The 17,750-nt window shown below is 39.6% G+C and overlaps 1 protein-coding gene across 12 annotated transcripts in view; it reads right to left on the reverse strand.

Annotated features, from left to right (window-relative positions):
- Positions 1–17,750, reverse strand: part of KLHL32 (kelch like family member 32) — a 233,644-nt gene that overhangs the window by 84,993 nt on the left and 130,901 nt on the right. The window lies entirely within an intron of this gene.

The following is a 17,750-nucleotide window of genomic DNA, read 5'->3' on the forward strand; positions in this document are numbered from 1 at the left end:
TCCCAGCCTGTCAGTAACCCCTTGACCATCCAGCACTGCAGTTTAATCATAGCCCTGGCAGGGGAATTATGCGGAACACAGAAAATATTTGTCATCTTGTGACTGCATCTACTGTAGACTCTCCCCAAAATCTGCCCCACAAATACTCTTCCTCAAATCTAAGAGTCCTTGTTAAACTGACAGATTAGGAAATCTGATGAAGATGTTTTAATACTAAGGATACCCATGCAAAACATGGCCTTGGTAACACCTATTTCTCTTGTTGGCTCATGTAATTCTGAGAACATTACTAACTTACAAAACAAAAATAAGCATCAGCAACCTGTACTATAAGAATGGAAAACTATGACTTATGCTCAAGATAATAAGAAACCTCTCTCAAGGTCAAAATAAAAGTAAATGCCATTTTGATTTCCTGAATTCCCTCCTCCCCCTTCTAAGATAACCAAATTGAACAGGATTCCACATTTTTCTAGGTAATAACACTCAAAAGATGTGACTATTTTGACGATGCTGTGTTTCACTGTTATAATTATAACCTTTCTTTTCCAATTATTGATGCTCTTCACTTATACCCCCTTCAAAATGTCACCTCAATTACCACATGTCAATACTTTACTACAGATAAAGATGGTCAGGAGAGATAGTGATTTCTATGCCTCTCATGTAATAGCATGCATGAAACTTGAAGTTCTATTATAAAATGTTGATATTACATCACATTCTGAGGAGTCCTCTAAATGAGAAGTCACCCTTGTTACAGAAGTCAAGAAATCTTTTTTTAAAAACTATTCCCGGGACTTCCCTGGTGGCGCAGTGGTTAAGAATCCGCCTGCCAATGCAGGGGGCACTGCTTCGAGCCCTGATCCAGGAAGATCCCACATGCCGCGGAGCAACTAAGCCCGTGCGCCACAACTACTGAGCCTGCGTTCTAGAGCCCACGAACCACAACTACTGAGCCCGCATGCCACAACTACTGAAGCCCATGCGCCTAGAGCCTGTGCTCTACAACAAAAGAAGCCACCGCAATGAGAAGCCCATGCACTGCAACAAAGAGTAGCCCCTGCTCGCCGCAACTTGAGAAAGCCCGCACGCAGCAATGAAGACCCAATGCAGTCAAAAATAACTAATTAATTAATTAATTTTTAAAAAACAACTATTCCCAAATAGATTCAAACATACAGGGACTCTGCTTATAATCAAATCAGTATGATTTTGGGTTTCCCTGGTGGCGCAGTGGTTGAGAGTCTGCCTGCTAATGCAGGGGACACGGGTTCGAGCCCTGGTCTGGGAAGATCCCACATGCCGTGGAGCAACTGGGCCCGTGAGCCACAACTGCTGAGGCTGCGCGTCTGGAGCCTGTGCCCCGCAACGGGAGGGGCCGTGATAGTGAGAGGCCCGCGCACCGCGATGAAGAGTGGCCCCCGCTTGCCGCAACTAGAGAAAGCCCTCGCACGAAATGAAGACCCAACACACCCAAAAATAAATAAATAAATAAAATTTAAAAAAAAATCAGTATGATTTGATTTTTAGCAATGTTAACCAAAATTTAAATAAAACTATTGTATTGGCTGCTTATAGAGACCAAGTACCAAGTTAGACATAATAAATCTGAAGCCCTTTGTCAGTAAATCCTAATGCTTCCCACTTCAAGTCTCCTGTCACATACCAACGAACTTGTCACTAAGCTATTCGTGCATGTTATCTTCCAATAAGTAAAAACATTCCTAGTAAACTAGTAAGAAGGTTTTACATCTTATGTTTTTTGTACCCTGTACAATGCCAATCACAATGCTTTATCACAGATTGTAATTTTAAAAGTATTTGTTGGATTATGACTTTTAAAAAGCAACATGTTTTTAAAAAGTTGGTTTTTTTGTTTTGTTTTTTTTAAAAAAGCACCCCCATGACTTCAAATGGAAAGAGGAAATGACAGTTTGGGTATATGTCTGATTTTACAATTGGGCAAAATGAACAGATCGCTCACAATTAACTGAGAAAGGTGCTCTCAAATATTTGATCTGAACTTAGAAAATTCTCTCTTGACGCTAACTACCCATCAGGGCTTTTATATAACTGGTAAACATGGGGGAACACCCACTTGTGGTGCCAGATGCATCGGGCCTGGCTTCCACAGTGAATCTCGGGTCTCCTGTCATTTTACATGTTGATTTTTCTTTCCTTCTTAGAATGCCAAAAAGGAACCTTACTTCTGTTTGTATTTAGTGATACCCAGAAATATATAAATGTCTATGCTGTTTGCCAAAAGTATATCAAGCATTATCAGTGTTGGGGAGGAGGACGACAACTGGAATTCCTCTTCCTAAGAAAGACAGACCCCTCCAGCGGCAAGGACTGTTCCTTCTTCTGACTTCTAATTTCAGGAGCTACTTGTATACTTGAATATTTATTTCACCCTTTGCCAGTGGTTACATACTTTTTCCCCTAGTTGTGTATAAAGGTACAGACTGTATCTGTACTTCTTTAGATCTTCCTCTCAGTCTTCACAAAGAGCACTTTATAAATTTTGACTGATGGATAGTGGGTAGATAAGAAAGAATATCAGACCTTTAAAAAGTCAACTTTTATTGCCTTCACTTCTTAGTTTACAGGAAAACATTGATTCTCCTGCTCCTCTAAAATTATTCAAATATTTTAAATATTTGTATAGTAAATATTAAATAAATTGATTAAATATTTTAATCTTAAAATATTAAAAATGCCTAGAATGTTAGCCACTCTGGAAATAAATATGGCAGCCCAGAAAGAGAGAGAAAAGAAATAGCTATTGCCTAAACTTTTCACAACTGTATGCTGTTTTGGGGCTACGATTCAATAGCAGGTGTACTGCCATTTTATTCTGTATGACTCAGAAAGATTATAAGTTCAGCTTGTTGTGCAAGTTTATTTGAGTTTATAATTTTATATTTTCCCTGTCACTTTCACTAGGTTGTAAGTGTGGAGACAAGGAACTGGCTGCATGCTTAGTTTGGAGTTGTAGAAAAAGCAAATTTTTTTTGTTTTTAAAGAGTTGTTAAAATAATTTCATTAGTGTATCAGTCAAGGTTCTCCAGAAAAACAGGAGATACATAGAGAGACAGATTTTAAGGAATTGGCTCACAAGATTGTGTGGGCTGGCAAATGTGTACAGCAGGTCAGCTGGCTGGTAACTCAGGCAGGATTTGAAGGTACAGTCTTGAGTCACAAATTTGTAGATCAGGCTCGCTGGCTGGAAATTCAGGCAGCATTTCTGTGTTACAGTCTTGAGGCACAATTCCTGCTTCTTCAGGAAGTCTCAGTTTTTATTTCTAAGGACTTCAACTGACTGGATGAGGCCCGCTCATCAAAAGTGGTCTCTTTCATTTAAAGTCAACAGATTTTAGGAAAGCACATGATTTGAAGCTGACACATATGGATAGCCTCAGCAAGTGATTAACATCTCATTAGAAAAATCGGAAAGGTGATCTGTGATAAGGATTTCCAAAAACATATGTAAAGTACCTTCCACGTAGTAGATGCTCAACATACAGTAGCTGTCTCATTATTATTATTCCCTTTTAAAAATACTACCAACAGTGCTTAAGCTATAGCTTTGCATATTCCATAAATTTTACTCACTGATAGGGTAAAGAGAAGAAAACACTGAATGTCTAATATGGACTTCGTTTTTCTACGAGTAACAGCAAAAATCAAAGCTGTTGTGTAACATCATTCATTTCTTTTGTACTTAAAAAACACTTCACCAGAGATAAAAAGGAGAATAGATTGAGACATTATACTGGACCATCACCAAGTATGTATTACTATAATGCACTCTGGTTCCCATGTTCTATATTACACACAGCAGAAAAGACACACAGAGAAATCTAAGGATGGAGGAGCTGCATTTCTTTATGACCTTATTGGAAAGATAAACTCCTTGGAGAAATACAATTTATTCAGATTATCAAGACCCTGCTGTGCAAATCTACATTCTGGGAGCACAGTATGGAGATCAAAAATATTTACTTTATTCTGTTGGGTATAAAAGCTTTTAATGAATGCATAATTAAGGCAAAAAAGAGTGTATACAGCTTTAGAAATTCCACTTCTGAGCCAAGCCATTAATATCCAAGGCACCATACCCAGTTGTGATTCCACCTGTTTCCTATTTGGATTACAACCTAGTTATAAATCAAGGTATTACATGACTACACGACCTGGTGCTGCAGAAAAGGATTGCACTCCAGGACTAGAGAAAGCAACATAAAGGGCTTTGTTGTGGATGTGTGGTGAAGGGCTGGCCCTTTGGAACATGTTGAAACAAACAAATAAACAAAACCCAAGACCTTGGGATGAATCATGTAGGAAAAAAGTCATCATGCATATCATGTACATAAAGGGGCCTGTAAGTTTTCTCCTTAATATCTTATATTGGAGTTGATGGGATAAAATCTAACAGTTATGGAAGAAAAAATGAGCAAATCATTGACAATGCAGGCCAGATTATTTGTGATATGATAAAATAATGTAAAACCAGGTATTTTTATTTGTATAAATATAGAGAGAGATATAGGTATATTTGTATACAAACAAACATATCTGGACAGCTGAATGCAACTATATATTCATGTATTGATACAAATATGCATATGATAGAGTGTGATTAAACTAAAACAAAACATTAGCAGCAATTCAAAAATACAAGAAAAAAACCCAGCATGCTCTAATTCTTAGAGTCTTTGAAGGCCTGTTTAAATATATTTGTGCTGTATAACAGAGGAATTCTACAATTAGGTTACTAGTACATTTTCATAATCAACCGTATGCATAATATCCAAGGCTCATGAATAATTTTATATTGTTCCTTGGGAAAGTCTGTAGTAAGCTGGAAATCCAGTATGAAGGAAGCACAGAGACACAGCCATCATCAACAACTAATAATTCTGGCCCCAGTCACGATGTGCTGCAAAATGCTATTGCAAAGTTTACTAGAGCTGTCTCAGCACATCAGGTGATTACCACTGAATTACGGACTATAAAGAGGAAATTAATGTATACTTTTCTTTCTTGAATCAAAAATAGTCTATCTGAGCAACTGGAGCTTTAAAATGAAAATTTCAATAATCACAAACCTTTTTTGAACAATGAGAGGCAAAATCAGGTTAAAATTTTTTTAAAGAATAGTAGAGCCTGGAAGTAATTCTGGTATATTTCTTTAGTTAGTGCTGCTACCCAAAGTCAGCTGCTGAAAATTAGCCCAATTCTGCAGAATTTCAATAATCTCTCAGTTATCCACGTAGACTTTCGTCTTAATCATTATTATACGTAAGAATGAAGACTGGTAAGGTTTTTTGTTTCAAGTCTTCATTGTTTTGGCTTGTTATATTTTGGATGCTATGCAGGATATATAATATCAATATTTTACATATTTATATATTTTATATATAATGTTAATTTTTCATATATTTATAACTGGGACCAGTTCAAATTTATCTAGATATTATGACACTTTCAAAATCTGAATATCAGTGACTTAACAGGCTGGTAACTGATGTGAATTGAGGTGGCAAGAGCATCTGAAGCAGCGGTTCTCAAACGGTGGTCCCCAGACCAGTAACATTAGCATTACCTGGGAACTTGTTAGGATGCAGATTCTCAGGCTCCGCCTCAGACCTCTTGAATCAGAAACTCTATGGGTAGGGCCCAGCAGTCTCCTTTAACCAGCTATTCACGGGATTCCACACACGGTCAAGTTTAAGAACCACTGATACAGAGTACACATTTGAGTGAAGAAAGAAATGACTCTAACCTGCATAAATATATTCTTACAGCAGAACAAGATGCATGACCCCAGTCCCTCATCCCAGACGCTGAAGTGGGCAAACATTATACTCAGTGTATGGGGCTGAGGCCACAGTACCTGAAGCTGAATTAACGACAGATAAGCAGTCATTTCCCAGGGCCTGAGCACATGTCCCTCGAAAGGCAGTAAGGAAAAGATCGGCAGCCTGCTCTAAAGGATATTTGTGGAGGGAGAGCGAGAAAGGGGGTGGGGGAGATGTCTAGGAAGGAAGACACCTGGAGAGAGGGAGACATATGGACAGCAGTCTCCTAGTAAGGACTAACTTAGATCTTTCTTCTGTTAAACAAATGCACTGCCTGTATTTCCCCTAGTCGGGGAACTTAGGACACCATGCAACTGTATTACAGAAAATTCCTATCACAGGGAACTCTCTTGGCACATGTAGAAGGACCACAAACAAACATGAGTTTCTAAGCAACTACTATGCACTAGAGCTAGAAATAAAAGATTTTTCCAATTTCTTCTTGAATTCTGTATATGACGATGCAGCAATATGTTTTATTTACAGGAAGGGCAGGGGAAACAATAAAACAAAACTTCCTATCTAAAAGGCAGCAACGCCACTGTATATATGTGCCACATCTTCTTTATCCATTCATCTGCTGATGGACACTTAGGTTGCTGCTTATATACAATGGAATATTAGCCATAAAAAGAAACGAAACTGAGTTATCTGTAGTGAGGTGGATGGACCTAGAGTCTGTCATACAGGATGAAGTTAGTCAGAAAGAGAAAAACAAATACCGTATGCTAACACATATATATGGAATCTAAAAAACAACAACAAAAAAATGGTCATGAAGAACCTAGGGGCAAGATGGGAATAAAGACGCAGACCTACTAGAGAATGGACTTGAGGATATGGGGAGGAGGAAGGGTAAGCTGGGACAAAGTGAAAGAGTGGCATGGACATATATACACTACCAAACGTAAAATAGCTAGCTAATGGGAAGCAGTCCCATAGCACCGGGAGATCAGCTCGGTGCTTTGTGATCACCTAGAGGGGTGGGATAGGGAGGGTGGGAGGGAGGGAGATGCAAGAGGGAAGAGATATGAGGATATATGTGTATGTATAACTGATTCACTTTGTTATAAAGCAGAAACTAACACACCATTGTAAAGCAATTATACTCCAATAAAAAATAAATAAATTAATAAATAAAAAAGTAGCAACACCAAGTATTATGTTGCTTTTAAAAGCATAAATTTTTACTATTTATTAAAGTATAATTTCAGTGTGATGTTTTCACTTATCAAAGGCAGGGAGAAATGATGGTTCATATAATTATTTGTGACTTTTTTTTTCTAAAACAATACATGCACTTCTAAAAAGCCAAGAGAAGTGGCGCAGAGGAAAAATACCTTTTACAGAATGGTTATTATTTCCAAAATATTCAGGAACAGCCTTGTCCAATATGCTGTTGATTGGAAGTAGGTAGTAAAGTTTGTGACATTTCCAGGAATGAAGAAAGACAGGAGTGACGGAAGTGGGTAGGAAGGTTAACTGTGGAATTAATAGAGAAATTCACAAGTGAAGCATGCAATTCTCCTGGCTCTGGTTTTCAGGGTACCTACTGCGTGTAGGATACCATGCTATAGGATACTTTGCATGCACTATCTCACGAACACTCCAACACTCCTAAGATGTACACTGTATACACGGTATCATATCTGTATCACATCTGTATCTGTGGGCAAAGAGGTTATGTAACTTGCCCAAGGTCACACAACTCTGGGACATGAACTTATATCACAGGGAGATAGATAAGTAAATCAATAAAAATAATATGGTGTGATCAGCACTCTGGAAGAATGCCTGTAATTAATGAAGAGGAGGGAAATCCAACTCCAACTAGGTGGATTTATCAGGCAGCTCTGGAAGAGGAGCTAGCTATAACACATGAGCAAACTACTTGCAGGTTAAAGAGGAACTCATAGGGTGACATAACAAGGGAAGAATAATCCACGGAGAAGAAGGCTTCATACAAAGAGGTTTGGGCACGGGGACATGCAGGAAGTTCACAATGATTGCGGTATAGCATGTGGGTAGTAACTTGTTTTTTTTAAAAAAAAAGGCTAAAGCGATAGGAAGTTTCAGAATAAAAATGGAAACTGTGAACCACTTCAAGAGGAATGAACCTTGTTTTGAAGGAGGCACTGGGGTGAGGCAAGAGTGAAGGCAGGTAGGTCCATTGGTTAGCAGGAAGTTTCTTTAGTCCAAGAAATAAGTATTGAGGATTTGAATTAAGATGGTGGAAATAGAAATATAGAGAATGAGAGAGATTTAAAAAGTTAAGGGAGTTCACCCAAGCCCTGCACACAGATGTTTGTAACAGCTTAATCATAATTGCCTAAACTTGAAGTGACCAAGATGTCCTTCAGTAAGTGAAGGGGTAAGTAAACTGTGGTCCATCCAGACAATGAAATACTGCGCAGCACTAAAAAGAAATGAGCTATCAAGCCATGAAAAGACATAGAGGAGATTTAAATGCATATTACTAAGCAAAAGAAGCCAATCTGGAAAGGCTACATACTGTATGAATCCAACTATATGACATTCTGGAAAAGGTGAAACCGTGGAGATAGAAAAAGATCAGTGGTTACCAGGGGTTGGGGGGAGGGGAGGGAGGGATGAACAGGCAGAGCACAGAGGATTTTTAGGGCACTAAGACTATTCTGTATGATACTGTAATGGTAGATGCATGTCATTACACCTTTGTCCAAACCTACAGAATGTAAAACATCAAGAGTGACCCTTAATGTAAACTGTGGACTCTGGGTGATAGTGATGTGATAGTAGGTCCACCAGTTGTAACAAATGTACCTCCTCTGGTGGAGGATGTTGATAATGGGGGAAGCTATTCATATATGGGGGCAGGAGGTACATGGGAAATCTCTGTATCTACCTCTCAAATTTGTTGTGAACCTAAAAATTACTCTTTAAAAACAGTGTACTAAAAAAAAAGTTAGGGAGGTAGAAGTGAAAGGTTTTGGTGATAGCCTATGTGTAGCACAAGGAGACGGAATATTTTAGGATGACTCCTGGGTTTCTGGCTTGGGTTAACACTCAGAAAGGTCATATGCCTGTGGGATATCCAACAGGAAATGCTGAGTAGGCAGTTGGCTTAGAGATGATAAAACATGCTATCCTTGGGTACGGTAAGAATAGGGCACATGAAGGAGACAAGAAATTAAAAGGACAAGGTTAGAAACCTAGTTTGTAACCAGGAGACAGGGATCCAGCTTGTGTTTTAGGGAAAGAAATTGTTCTGTGGGCCGGAAAAATAACTTAGGTTGTACAGCAAAGTATTGATTAGCTTTAGTCAACAGACAGGAAGCTCAGTTGAGCTACTGCAGGAACATCTAGGAAAAATAATCCAGATCTGAATGATGGCAGTGACAACGAAGAAAGAGAAGAAGGCATATGTGAGATCAATTTAAGAGGCTAAACCAATAAAATTTATTGGGATTCATGAGATCATGGAGCAACATAGGATTATGCCAAGGTTTCTGGTTTGGGTTACTACAAGGATAATGGTTCCTTCACAAAGAGTGGGAGGAGGAACAGGTGAGTAAGGCTGGCTGACAGTGAACTGAGATGCATGTGGATGCCAGCCAAGTGGAAACAGCTGAACACAGAGCTTGGCGCTCAGGAGAGGAGACTGCAATCCTCCAAATGCGGATGAAAGAGAGTGATGGTGAGCAGAAGAGAAGAGCACCCACCTGGCATCACTGCACGCAGAGGGATAGTCGCAGCTGGTGGAAGAAGAGTTTGTAAAGGAACTGAAAAGAAGTAGGAGGAGAACTAGGAGAGAGTCTTGAGAAAACAGAAGTGTAGGAAAGAAAGGAGCTAATAACCACTGTCGAAAGGCTGTAGAGTGGTCACATTAAAGACCATAAAAGGCCCACTGCCTTTGATGATTAGGAGGCTTTGGGGACCTTTATTGGCACAGCCTTTGAGGAGTAATGAAGGCAGAGGACTGAGTTCAATAGGACTGAAGAATGAATAGGAGGTAAGGAAGTGCAGACACTGTTCCCAGTTTGGTAGTGAATGGAAGGAGCGAGTTGTGATAATGAGAGAAGAAGAAAAGTTTCTCCCATCTTATTGATCCTATTTTTAAAATGAAAGGAAGGTGCCAGTGGAGAAGACATTGAAACCATGGGAAACACAGGAGGTACCTGATGCATCAAGTTGCTGAAAGGCAGTTTAGCCTTAGAGAATCGGGCAGACGTTTAACTATGGGCAGAAATATTTGCAGGTGGAGGGTGAACAGGAGGATGAATCTCTTAAATGAAACATAGATTTTCTTTTAATGCCCCTAATTTCAGGTATTGATAATGGAATTAAGTGAGACTGATTTTGTTTGCTTTGTTTATTGATTCTGAACTCTAGCATTAGTAAAATATTGGAAACATTTTATTTTTGAGAAAAATAGGCTGAAAGTGATTTTAAAATTGCCCACCACACAATAGTTAGCTTAGAACACAAATTACTAATATTAGAAAAATCCTTCAAGACAATCTTTTTTGTCTTTAAAAACTCACAAACAAGGAAGACATAGTGAACCCTAGATTACCCACATAACAAATTAAAATGCCAAAATGACTTCCTTGGCCAGCCAGTGTGTCTCTGGGCTGTCACTGACAGCCTTTGGTGTGGGCTTAGGGAAGAAAAGCCAACATAATAGCATATGAAAAGATTAATTGGGATCCTAAAATGGCTGCTAAAAAACTTATGATATATTTTAGAGCCAAATATTAATGATATTTGAAAAATTTGATATTCTGGATCACCCATGCCAGATAGCAAATACTCATGATTAGAACAAATAATTAGTAGCTGGCTATGATTTAGTAGGGCTGATACATTTCTACCCTTTCTGATCATTTTCACTGACTTAAAAAAAAATCTGAAAGATTAAACTGTTTGTAATATATTTTCCAAAATTCGTACTTTAACTTTCTCCAAATACAAGAGTATCAGCTCTAGTGAACTATGGAATAGCACTCAGTGTATTTGATCCCACATGCCACGGAGCAATTGGGCCCGTGAGCCACAATTGCTGAGCCTGCGCGTCTGAAGCCTGTGCTCCGCAACAAGAGAGGCCGCGATAGTGAGAGGCCCGCGCACCGCGATGAAGAGTGGCCCCCACTTGCCCCAACTGGAGAAAGCCCTCGCGCAGAAACGAAGACCCAGCACAGCCGTAAATAAATAAATAAATAAATAAATAAATAAACCCAAAGTTAAAAAAAAAAAATTATAATATACATTGTTTGGAAGAGATAACCTCCTATAAGTCATTGTAGTATTACTTAGTTTAAAAAAAAATGATAATCTATTAAGAAATACTGTAAAATACGCAAGATCTTCAGTGCCAAATGCAATCCCCATAGAAAGTATTTTCAACTTAAAAAAACTGTATTCAATGGGTAAAACTAATGTAAGACTGACTTATTAACATATTTTCCTCCCATAATATAAAATTTCAATATTTAAGCAAGAAAAAAATTACTGAATGGATGCACCATTCGTTCCCTCAATACACACTGCTGTGGACTGAACTGTGTCCTTGCAAAGTTCATATGCTGATGTTCTAAGCCCCAGTATGATGGTACTTGGGGATGTGACTTTGGGAGGCAGTTGGGTTTAGATGAGGTCATGAGGGTGGGGCCCTCATGATGGGATCAGTGTTCTCATAAGAAGAGACACCAGAGGGCCTTCCCTTGTGGTGCAGTGGTTAAGAATCCGCCTGCCAATGCAGGGGACACAGGTTCGAACCCTGTTCTGGGAAGATCCCGCTTGCCATGGAGAAACTAAGCCTGTGCCTGCGCTCTAGAGCCTGTGAGCCACAACTACTGTGGCCGCGTGCCACAACTACTGAAGCCCACGTGCCTAGAGCCCCTGCTCTGCAGCAAGAGAAGCCACCATAGGGAGAAGCCCACGCACTGCAACAAAGAGTAGCCCCTGCTCGCCGCAACCAGAGAAAAGCCTGCACGCAGCAATGAAGACCCAACATAGCCAAAATAAAATTAATTAATTAAAATAAAAAGGAGAAGAGACACCAGAGAGCTTGCTGTCTCTTTCTCTCTGCCATGTGAGAACACAGGTGGCCATCTGCAAGCCAGGAAGAGAGCCCTCATCAGAGCCTGACCAGATTAGCACCTTTATCTTAGACTTCTAGCCTCCAGACTGTGAGAAATAAATATCTGTTTAAATCACCCAGTCTGTGGTATCTTGCTGTGGTAGCCCAAGCTGACCAATACAGACGCTGAGCTCTTGTGATGCGATGGGAGGGAGGGGGTAATATATAAAGAGATGTAAGGCATGACCCCTGCCTTCAAGAGTCCCACAGTATAACTGGGGTGGGTAAGACACTTTCCAACCACATTAAGCCCATGAGGAAATTGATGCAAAAGTAGCACTCAGATACTTTCTGCTTCTGTGAAGCTATTTCAAGGATCCTGTGTTTCTCAGAGTTGAAAGGAAAAAAATACTTTCTAAGTAAAAGAATAGTAAATTCACCATTTATGTAAAAAAAACCCAGAAATACCCAGAATTCTTCCTAATACCCTCATGAGAGAATAACATTCTTTAAACCTTTGTACCTTCACTGAAGAGAGAAAATGACTAATTCTCATGGTAGCCCATTTAGTGTAAAACTAAATGAAGACAAGGGATGACTAATAAGCATCAGTCACAGAGGAGGGAGATTTAGGGCAGGAAGTCACTTCCTCCCTCCTGCTCCCTTTACTTGGCTTCTGAATGATTAATAGTAAGAATTTTGGCTTCGCTCTATGAGACGATCCAAATGTGCACACTGTAAACAGAACAACGCCTTCAGTCTGGGGAAATGATCTTTTATGCTCGTAAAAGCAGAAAACAAAAACAAATGAAAACAGAATAGAACCCCCATCCCGAGCCCCGTTTTCGTTACAGTGATAAAATGCTCTACCTAGAGCACTCCTGTCCCTTTCCTCTCACATCACAGCAGCACGTCTCCTCTTTCAGGTCACGTCTTCCCCATAAAAGTGCTAAACTAATGCCGCTTAATGACAAATTAATGTCCATGAATAAAAAATACACCTCTAATAGCATAGAGTAATTTGCCATTACAATATCATCATTGGACATGCCCCTGGTTTAATACGATGTATTTAATTCATAACCTAATGAGTGATATATAAAAAGAGGGAGATGAACCCTGCAATTACATTTATGTGAGTCTGTCACCTTATTTGTGAAACCTTAGAGTCATTTACATTCAAATTAGAACAAATGAGTGATTTCACAAAGTGCAGTGATAAATGACCACAGCAGCCCAAGACAAAACTGTATTTCCTGTGAACACATTAACAGCTTCCTATTATTTGTTAAAAATTACAATGCATATTGCCCAGTGTGGTGTGAATAATGACTTTTTTACTGATTAGGTCAGAAAACTAATATGTAGCAAAATAAATAATTTTTCTTTTCATTTTTTCTGATTTTTGCTTTAAATTAACTACTGAATTCTGGTGGATTCACACTGCCACCTGCTGCCTAGGAGTAGCTACTAAAAGTACATTCCTATCAAAAGGAGTTAATTCACCACTTTGGTGGTCTTATTCAGAAAGTCTAGTGAGGGTTCTTTCTTGTCAATATGTTTAAATTGCATTTCATAATAAAGGCCGATACTTGGCAAACAAAAAGAACACTTGCTAATCAAATAATAGGATATAGCATTTATTTGGGGGAGAGAGTACAAAATGTACAAACTTTTTTTTTGAAAGCTAATTACAAAAAAAGACATTTTCAGCAAAGCATGTGTATCTCTTAATATATCACTTTCAGGGGATACAACACAAAGTCCAGTGGCCAGTACCCCGATCTTATGACAGGGGAGGGTTTGGGAGGGTGGTGTGTGTGTGTGTGTGCGTGCGTGTTCCCTACTCCTGACCCTTGGAACATTCTGAAGGCAATGACTGAAGGCTCTGCTTGTCACTCAGGATCTCTACCACCTAGTCTTCCCTCCCAATGACAAGTTCCAACATGAAAGGAAGGCCTTAGGGTCCAGAACAGAGCAGACTAGGAAAGGCATGAGGACTGGCGATGAGGTTGGGGAAGAACAGGCCTGGCCTTGGAGACCAGGCTAAGGATTTCTGCAGGTGAAATGATGCTGCCAAATGGTCATTAGGGGAGCTAGTAGACATTTCCAAACCCGATCAACATCCTAGTTCTGAATTTAAGTTTCTCCATCTGTAAAAATAAAAGAACTCTCACCTGCCTTAAGGGGTTGCTTAGCAGAGGAGAAATGGGAATGTTTGTGCAAAACACTCAATACAGATAGGCTCTCAGTAAATGCTGGTTCTCTTTCCTGGGAAAGATAATGATGGCTCTGGGGACTGTGGTTTGGCATAGATAGAGGATAGAAACAAGCAGACCCCTTAGGAGGAAATTATGAACTCTTATAACATATAGCTAATGATGCTGAGAGTCTAAAGAAAGGTAAGAAAATTAGCAACGGAGAAAAGAATCAGGTCTGAGAGGTATCTGGTAGGTAGAATCAACCCAACTTGGTAATTGATTGGATATGGTGGTGAGGAAGGGGTCTGAGACTATGTCCAAATTTCTAGAGAACTAACAGACTGATGGTACCATCAACAGAGAAAAGGGCAGGTTTTCTCATTTAGGTTTGAATTGCCTGTGAGATGTTTAGGTAGAGATGTTCAGAAGCTAATTTTAAAAAAGGTTAGAAGAAAATCAAAGTTTGGGAAAACAAACTGTACTCAAAAAGTTTGTAATGTTTATCTGAGGGACTTGGTAAATCAATAGACACAACAGAATCTCTCTATCCATAGCCCATCTCTCTGAGGATGGTCTGCAGAGATTCCTTTACAAGATTTAACAGAGTGAATGACATTCGTGTAAACGTGCATACGCTGAAAAACAAGAAAATTTACGCGTTTTACTGGGCCCTTTTTATACACAAATATTGCTCTTTAATGAACTGGTTCATCTTTCTGATGAAACTTTTAAAAACAGCACAACGGACAGGGAAGAGGAGCAGAAGGAGGAAAAGGGAAAGGAGCATCCACATTTCATTTGGGACTGAATCTCAGCAGACAAGTCAGACAGGGCACGGTTATTAATGATATATAACACGACAGGCTACACAGGACAGAGTCCTACAGAATTTCCATGCAAAGCAAGTGAGAAAGGATGCAAGCTTGAGCAGTTGTCTGTAAATCCCTCATCCTGGGATGATGGGCTGTTACTGTAGCCATTCCCCTTGTAGCCACCCCACCCCAAATCATTTAGCTGCTTTCATTGCCAGGCTACCAGTTAATCTCAGCAACATGCACGGAGACCGTGTGCATGACAGGCCTGATTAGAGGGCCTGGAGCCAAAAATGAACACGGGGAAGACCTCACAGCCTGGGAAGCTAATTTGATGGCTGTCCTCACTGACAAGAGGGGCACTGCTCCTGTGGTGTGGGGTCCTGGCCCTCAGCAGCCTGCCAGAGGAAAAGCAAGAGAAAGGAGCCCACACAGTGGCCTCAAAGGGTCCCTTCCCTTGGCTGGGGGCGAGCAGCAGCGTCCAGGCATGTGCAGAAGAAGCTTCAGGTCAATGCAATAGCCGATGGCCGCGGAAGCTCAGGGAGGCTTGGGGAGCTCAGGAAGTGCCCACCCAGCACTTCTCCTGGCATACGCTTCTTAATGCGCACTGGAGGACAGCAGGAGGTCTACTGAGAGCCGAGGTCTACCCTCCACATCTCTGAAATAATGGTAATTTGAGAACAACAAAACAATACCAGACACCTTAGGAAAACGGTTTCACAAACTCCTCATTGGGCAAAGTACCGAACAAGAATGGAGGATATATTAGCCTTGGTTGATGGGTCTTAATGTCTAAGTATATTTTAAGCACTGAAGATTTTTCATTTTAACAGAAAATATTTTATATACCCAATAAAATGATTCCATAGGAAATTAAAAATCAGTTGAGCAATAATAACCAAAAATCGTAAATAGGTATAGTTATTTGACTATGTCAAAATATGAAAGCAGACTGACCCCTTCTGGTAATTTGATAATCCTAAAAGAGAGGCAGGGCATATATTTGAAAAGGAGTGACATAATGAAGGTTTCTGCATACACAGGGTTTTGGTCCTTAGAGTCCAAGTTTCCTTCTACAAGTTGGACATCTTGCAACATCACAGATAAAAAAGAAAAGGAAACTTACATAAGAGAATGAAATGCAAACACTGGTGAAAAGACAGTGAAAATTCTAACCACTGCTCAAGCAGGCTAATAATAAATGAACTGTCCACAAAATACATCTGTTTGCAAGCTACATTTTTTTCCTCAGCAAAATAATGAATTGCAAGAATTAAATTCCAAAGTGCACACAAGTCACCTGGTATCTCAACAGGTTCATCTGATGGGATAGGGAAAAATACTCATGAACTTCCAATGTTCATCTGGAATTCTCATTTAGAGAGAATTATAGGTTTAAGTTTACACACACACACACACACACTGTATATATACTGTATTTTAATGTGCCTCATGATAACTAGCACTATAACCAAACTTTTGTCAACACACATCATTAATTATTACCTGCCATGGAAAAAGTGAATCAGGTGATGATGCGGAAAGCACAAGTTGCAATATTTGATGTAGAAATGTCTAATAAAAGTAATTTCAGTTTCACAAGTCAAACACACACCTCTGAAGTCTTGTAACCCTTCTATGTTATTCCCATTTGTTACTTGCAGAAAGGGATTAAAACAGGTCTCCCGTATCACCCAACAATATTGAGGGGAAAAGAAAGGAAAATAAGATAAAATAGTTAAACATTTACTGTTAGATTAAGTATGCTGAGATAATGATAAAACTTTCATATGCTGTATCTGAACTGTTCCTTAGGTGAACATGGCTGACATTCCTCCCACTGTCTCCCTAGGAGACACTGGTTCCTATTTCCTGAGGTTGCTGGGGGGATGAAATAAGATGATAGATGAGAAAGAGCTTTGGAAATGACCTAATGAGTAACAGAAGTAAAGGCTATATTTAGAATTAGAGAAATTATTAGGAAGGAAATAACGTAATTAGGCAGAAAAAAAATAGGATTTTTCTACTTACTAATAACATGTCATGTGCACAAGGACAGTAGAATTAAATTATGTGGATTTATTATTTTTTAAAGTTTATTTTCACTGTTGTTATAATGCTGTAATAAATGCAAGTTAAAGGTCATATGAGTGGAATAAATGGGAGGATCTCAATGTAGGGGGTTAGTACTTAACTCTCTGTGAAATAAAAGAGACTCACATCCGTACTATCTGCCTAAGATGTCCCATATCTTCCTATTGAAACAAAGGGTTTTCATCCAAGAATAAAAAAAAAAAGGTCTTTGGAATCAGAAAGGCTTATCACTCACCAGCTATGTCACTTTGGGCAAACTGGGTATATTTCAAATCTTTGATTTTTTTTGCCTATAAAAATGTGCAACGTTGCTGTGAGGACCAAACGTGAAGCATGGGTGAGCAAGCAGCAGGTGCTCGGTGGATGGGAGTTTTTTCTCCCTCCCCCTCGCAGAGCCTTTCCTGAAACCCTAGCAAATCTGGGCAAAATCTGATCTGGGCAAGAATGCACAGATCACTCATCATTTCTCCAGCATTTATTGCCCGGGAAGTTCATGCAGCAATTAATTATATATGACTTCATGATATGTTAGCTACTGTTACTGAAATCTTAAATGACTAACCAACTTCTCACGCATTTCTGCAACCAGAGAGCATTGCTTCAAATCAAGACCCTTCCCAGCGTCATCTCCCAGGGCCCCAGTAGTGAACCCTGTGCGTGGCTGTTGAGTTACTCTGCCGCCCAAGGGTAGCGAGGTGGGCAGGGAGGGTCGGGG

This window comes from Balaenoptera physalus (assembly GCF_965194825.1).
Source record: "Balaenoptera physalus genome assembly, chromosome: 9".
Lineage (NCBI taxonomy): Eukaryota > Metazoa > Chordata > Mammalia > Artiodactyla > Balaenopteridae > Balaenoptera > Balaenoptera physalus.